The sequence below is a fragment of the Dipodomys spectabilis genome, unplaced genomic scaffold, assembly GCF_019054845.1.
Source record: "Dipodomys spectabilis isolate Male_0828 unplaced genomic scaffold, ASM1905484v1 ptg000001l, whole genome shotgun sequence".
Lineage (NCBI taxonomy): Eukaryota > Metazoa > Chordata > Mammalia > Rodentia > Heteromyidae > Dipodomys > Dipodomys spectabilis.
The window spans coordinates 2,362,885-2,369,500 of NW_024870678.1; positions in this window are offsets into that span (position 1 = coordinate 2,362,885).

Here is a 6,616-nt window from a genome sequence, read left to right on the forward strand (position 1 = left end):
GGCTGAATTCGCAGAAATACTGAATAATTTCTTCAAGATGCACAAAACATTAGTCTTAATTCTGATTATTTCACTAGTGGATAAGGGAAGTTGTCTTAATTGGGGCTTGAAGAAGCACTCGTGAGAAATGAGAGTTGTTCTCCTTCCTTCCCCCTCCCCCATCCTCAAGGAATGAGTATTTCAAAGAGCACTGAACTCCACATTAGGGGATCCAAGTTCTGGGGTGGTCTCTATTTCTAGATGAGTGACCAAGGACAAGGTTTGTCTGGGAGAGTCTCAGTTTCCTCATCAGTAAAGTGATGGAATTATTAGGTACTATTGTCCTTTCTGATGCAGTGATTCTGAGCTATATGGAAACCAAACCACACTGTGTAAATCAGAATATATTAAGCCAAAGAAGGCTGGGTGTGATCAGTCTCTGGATGTAATCTGCTTTATTGTTTGAGTATTTTGTTTCAGAAAGTCAAAAATGACCTGAACTGCTTCCTAAACCCAGCCCATTCCCTTCTGTCTCATTGTGGATCCTTCAGCTTTACTTTATAAAGCACTACTGTGTACTAGGTACATGGGCTATGAAGAAGCTTTGATTTGATCATTCTTGGGGCAAGAAAAATATCATGGCCCAGCAGGACTCTAGAAACTTCTAATCCTCTGTGGAATCTAGAACCTAATTTCTTCGGTCAAGCCGGGGTGTGAAGAACTGCATATATGATCTGTATGACAGGGATGCCCAGCACACACAGTAGTACTGTGTTACTGCTGTTGCTGCCAGCAGTGCTCTTCTCCTCATTAGTGGAAAGTAACTGACAGCTCTTAGCAACATTGTTGAAGATTGTGCCAGGGAAAAACCCAACTCAGCGTTTACTGCTCTCTAGAGAACCTGGGTCTCTTTCCTGGATTGTTCTAGGTTCCCCCTCCCACCCCCTCTTTCTCTCCCTCTCTTTTGGTCAGCTGAGTTAGGAACAGGCAAAGAACTTGTAGAGAGGTCCATGACAGAATCAGAAGCAAGTCTAGAAACTTTTTTTCCCTTTGACATAGCAAGTCCTCACTAAACATCCACTATATTCTAGACTCTGCTCTGTGGCTCCATTGGCATTCACCATCCCCTGGGCAAGCAATAGCTATAAAGTTTAATTACAACTGGGAAGAAATGAAAATCAATTTTCTAAGGGTAGGGCACAGAAATGGAAGGACAAATGGGTGAACAAATGCAGCAGTGGTACTCATTAGATACCATGTTGAAAATGAACTATCCAACTTGTGGGTGGAGACATGGGTAAAAACTGGGAGAGAGCAAGAAAAAGGGTGGCATTGTCCCAAAAGAATTGTACTCATAAGCCAGGTGCTGGTGGCTCATGCTTATAATCCTAGCTACTCAGAAGGCTGAGATCTGAGGTTCAAAGGCTCTTATCTCCAGTTAACCAACAGAAACCCCAAAATGGCATGGCGCTGTGACTCAAAGTAGTAGAGTGCTAGCCTGAGCACAAAGAGGTCAAGGATAGCTCCTAGACCCTGAGTTCAAGCCCCATGAGTGACAAATAGAAGGAAGGAAGGAAGGAAGGAAGGAAGGAAGGAAGGAAGGAAGGAAGGAAGGAAGGAAGGAAGGAAGGAAGGAAGGAAGGAAGAACGAAAAAGTACCAATTACCTGACTTATGTAACTAATGTAATTGTAACCCCTCTGCACATCACCTTTATAATAACAATTTTTAAAAATCTAAAAAAAAGGAAAAAGAAAATCAATTTTCTCCCTCTTGTAAGCAATCAACCAATTTAAAAGCTTGTATCAGCATGTTTTGGGGGGAGTAAATATTAAAATTCAGCCAAGTTAAACTGATAAGTTTTCCCAGCCACTTCCTGGGTCTGAGTATTTAGCTGCTTTATCCATTGAAAGAAAGGATATTTTAGAGGGGTTTGATGGCTGGTTGCAAAAGGGGTGTCTATTCCACACTGGCTTCACTGGATCTGCTTGCTGATGGGAAGTCTTTCCTCTTCCCTCTTGTTCTTTTAATTGGGAAGAATAAAGAGAATGGAGAACATGGTGCCATTTTTGGAGAAGCCAGTGAACGGCAGGACTAGGCACAATCAGGTAGTCTGATGCTGCAGGGGAGAGAGTATCTGAAACCCTGCCTCCCGTGCAGCTGGCTTAAGGAATATTACCAAAAGCAAACTTGAACATAAGACACTTCACAGTGGCAGAAGATTTCCTGGCTCAGGGCTGCTTTTCCAGACATGGACTGACAGTCCATATCACTGCACAGAGGTTTAGGGCACCTTGCATTTTTTTTCCAAAGTTGTCTATGTTTTATTCCATTCTAAAACACATCACTTTTTTACATGCATGCTCTATGCTCCTTCTGCAGACACTTAGAGAATGGAAATATGACATTATATCCCCACCTGTATGGGTGCTCAGGTTTTTGTTGTTGTTTTGTTGGGGTTTTTTTTATGCTGGTCCTTGGGCTTGAACTCTGGGCCTAGGCTCTGTCCCTGAGTCTCTTTGTGCTCAAGGCTCTCTACCACTTGAGCCACAGCACTACTTTTTCTGAGTAGTTTATTGGAGATAAAGAGTCTCATGGACTCTTGAAGCCAGCCTGAGCTGGCTTCAGACTACGATCCTCAGATACTCAGCCTTCTGAGTAGGTAAGATTATCAGCTTGAGCTCTTGATGCCTAGCAAGTGCTCAGGGTTTTTTGTTTGTTTGTTTGTTTTGTTGTTTTGGTTTTTTGCCAGTCCTGGGGCTTGAACTCAGGGCCTGGGCTCTGACCCCGAGCTTCTTTTGTTCAAAGCTAGCACTCTACAACTTGAGCCACAGCACCATTTCTGATTTTTTTCTGTTTATGTGGTACTAAGGAATCGAACCCAGGGCCTCATGCATGCTAGGCAAGCACTCTATCACTAAGACACATCCTAGCACAAATGCTCAGGTTTTGATGAGTGGAATGTATTGCTGGATAGACAGAAACACCCTTGATCCAAGGTTCTGCTCCTAGTCTCATTTCTTAACTCCTGAACCAGATGTAAATGCCCTTTAATTTGTTTGTTTGTTTATTTAAATGCCTATTCTGGGGGCACTGTCCCTTCACTTTTTTGCTTAAGGCTAGCTCTCTACCCTTGAGCCACAGCTTCACGTGTGGCTTTTTTGGTAGTAAATTGGAACTAAGAGTCTCTGCCCTGGCAGGCTTCCTCACATACTAGCCTCTTGTAGCTAGGATTACAGGCGTGAGCCACCAGCACCTGGCAGCCTTCTCCATGTTTTAAGTTTTGGTTTGACAGTTCTATATTTACAAAAGACTAAAGAAGAAATGAGGGGCTCTATTTGGAACTGGTTAGAAAGGCTTCCAAAACCACTGAGGTGGCTTTCCCCACCTCTGAAGCTATAGATTTTACCTTGTAACTAAAGGTGTAGTTTAAAAATGTTTCTGAGGTAGTCCTGGCCCTTCATCATTTTCCTTAGTGACCTCAAATGGGGAAAAATTCTTGAAACTTCTATAACGTTGAACTGAAGCCGATCTTTTTACAAATAACAAGCTGAAGCCCAGAGAGGTCTAGTCATTTGCTCAAGGTTGCACAGCTAATTGGACAGAGCCTGAATTCCCATCACCTGGCTACTAGTAGTTAGACTTGCAGTGCCTCCTGAGGCCCAGGAAATCTCATGAAAACTACGTTCTTCTCTCTCTCCCTCCTCTCATCCCTCCTTCCCTCTCTCCCTTCTTTCTTTCCATCCTACCTTCTTTCCCACAACGTGCATGCAGAACGCACTATGACTCAGGCAGTGTGCTGGACCCACTAGTGATTTTTGGAGAAAAAAAAAAGAACGTTTTGTCCTGCAGAAGCTTTTTTTTGTTTGAGTTTTGCCCAAGATACCCTCAAGTTTCCACAGCTTAGCACGCGGGTCCCTGTGGTCAGCACAATTTGGCATTCGTGGAGACCCGTGAGCCCTCTGGCTTTGGGCTTCTGAGTCCTGGTGGGCGGCGGTGCTCCAGCCCCCACCCTCCTACCCCACCCTCCTACCCCACCCTCCTACCGTGGAGCTGCTTGCCGCTGTAACCAGCGAACCAATCATGCCAGAAAGTCATCACGATGATTTCAGAACTGCATTGTGAATTATGCAAAGCGCGCGGGATAATTACAGCCGGGCGCTCAGCACACAGGACGCATATGTTTGCTGGTGTGTGTGTGAACGTGTTGTGCCTTTTGCCAGGGCTGGGTGTGTGTGTGTGTGTGTGTGTGTGTGTGTGTGGTGGGCTCTTCAACACCCAGCTTGATTAGGGACTGGTGTGGGAGAAAGAGAATATTCCATTTCGATCTTGAGTATTTTCCCTAAGTTTTAGTGCCTACCCAGGAGCCCGGCTGGCACAAGGAAAGGGGCAATCTGGAGCCCAGGGAGAGCCACCGCCCTACCCCCCTTGGCCCTCCACCTGCCAAGTAGCTTCTAGATCTCCAACTTGCCCAACACCCTGAAACTACCCCCTGCACCCCACGGGCCGGGCTCTTGGTCCCACCACCACAGCCCTTATCTTGGCCCTCGTCAAATTAGTTCGAATCCTGAAGTTCTTTGTCCTTAACCAAGCGCCCCCTTGGGCCGGCTCCGCTTCGTGGCGGCGGTGGCGGTGGCGGTGGCGGTGGTGACGACCACTCCAGCAGCCAGTGGATTTGTGGCGCGAGTAAAAACCGGGTGATCCCAAAACCAAACCCGGCATCTCGTTTCTCAATCGCTCACCCCAAATCCCTTCTTTCTCTGGGCTCGGAGTTCGAGTTTGTGTTCCGGACAGCCCAGCTTGAACTGTCATGGAAACAATTCCCTTCGGCTTCTGTCTGTCCTCAATGTCCACAATGTCCTCAACGTATCCCGAAGTGAACAAAACAATTGTGAAGGAGAGGAGACTTGGGAAATAGTTCTCCTTCTCTGTTTCCCCGTGACCGCAAACCCTGCGCCTTGCTGGCCGCGCCGCCCCGGGGAGGACACAGGTTCGAGGCCTGGGGCTGCGCCTCCGGCCCGGCGGGTGGCGGAAAGTTGCGGTCACTTGCTGTGACCGCGGGGACCCGAGCGCACGGCCGGCTCCCTCCGGTTCGCGGGTCCGGGAGACGCCACCACTCACTTCCACGCACACAATCCCGATTCGGAAGCCCCAGGAGACGCAGCGCCTGCGGGGAGAGCTGGGGGCCCCCGGGCTGGGCAGCCACGCCCGGCGCAAGGCACCGCGCCCCTCTCCCAGCTCTCGCCCGGGACGGGAGACACGACCTCTGACCTCTGGCCGAGCCCACGGCCCCCCACCCTAACCCCATCCCGCCACCGCGGGAGAAGAAGCTGGCAAACTCGGGTTCGGCAAGTTCAAGCTGCCCCGAGAGCTTCAACAGAATTACTCTCGTAGCGATCGGAAATCAGCGCTCCCTCGGCGCGCGCTCTCCCCGCCTGCACCGCGCCCGAGAGCCGGGGAACCGCGGCCGGGCGCGCCGGCTGGGGTGGGAGGTTGGGGAAGCTTTCTGGAATCTCTGCGCCCTGAGCGGGGCAGCCAGCTATGCCCGATGCGGGGGGGGGGACGGGGGAGAGGGGGCAAGACCAGCCGAGGGAGGGGAAGCCTGCCTTTTCAGGCGCCCCAGTGCCCCTAATGAAGGAAAGAGGAGCTTTGCCCAGCTCTATGTGGGCCGAGTTTGCACGGAAGAAACTGGCACCGCCCTCCTTGGGGCTGGTACCCAATCCCCGCACCCCACGCGAAGGCCGAAGGGACGCGGAGAGCCCCCCTCCTCCCGAAGACCCCATTCCCAGGCCCCCAAGTCTGCTCACAGTACCCTCAGCTCCGACTTTCCATAGAGAGATGCAAAAGGAATAAATGACTTACCTCGGGCCAGATCCAAGTTTTACCCAACAGAAGGGGCACGGGACCAACAATGAACCAACTCACATCAAACACAGCCACACAATTTCTTCCACGGAATCTATCTGGCACTCTGGAGAGAGCGGGTGGGGGGTGGGGGAAGCGGGTTTTTTGCTGTGTTTTGTTTTTTGCTTTTTTTTTTTTTTTTTTTTTGAGAAAACCCCATCACCCCTCCCCTTCTCCCTTGCCAAGAAATAGAATTTTAAAAAAAATTCATTTTTATTACAAGAGCAGCGCCGTCCTCCCCGGCACGCACGCACGCACGGAGCCGCACTCGCATTTGCACACTCGAACTCCGCAGCTCGGCGAGCGCCTGCATTTTCTTTGGGAGCCGCTGGGAGGTTCATTAATATCATTAGCATTTAACCCCCTCCCTCTTCCCATCCCCGCCTCGCACATGGCTGACGTCAGACCCCGCCAGGAGTTGGGGGAAAAGCTAAGTGGGCCAGGGACGCCCTATTCCCCTCCCCGCCGCTGCCTGTCAGAGCGCTTCTGGAGATATTACAGGGGACCCAGCCCGCAGCGACAGGCACAAAGTCAGTCCCAGGGTAATGAACTTCGGGGGCCCTTTGGCGCTGCGCGCGCGGCTCTCCCCGGAAACCCGGACGCGGCTGCCTTTTCCCTCGGAAGATTTCCCAGCGATCTAGTCCCCCCCCCCCCCCCCCCTCGGCGCTCTAGGTTCTGACTGCACGGGGCCCATCCGCCTCCGACACTGCAGTTGTTTTTTGTGTTTTGGTGGG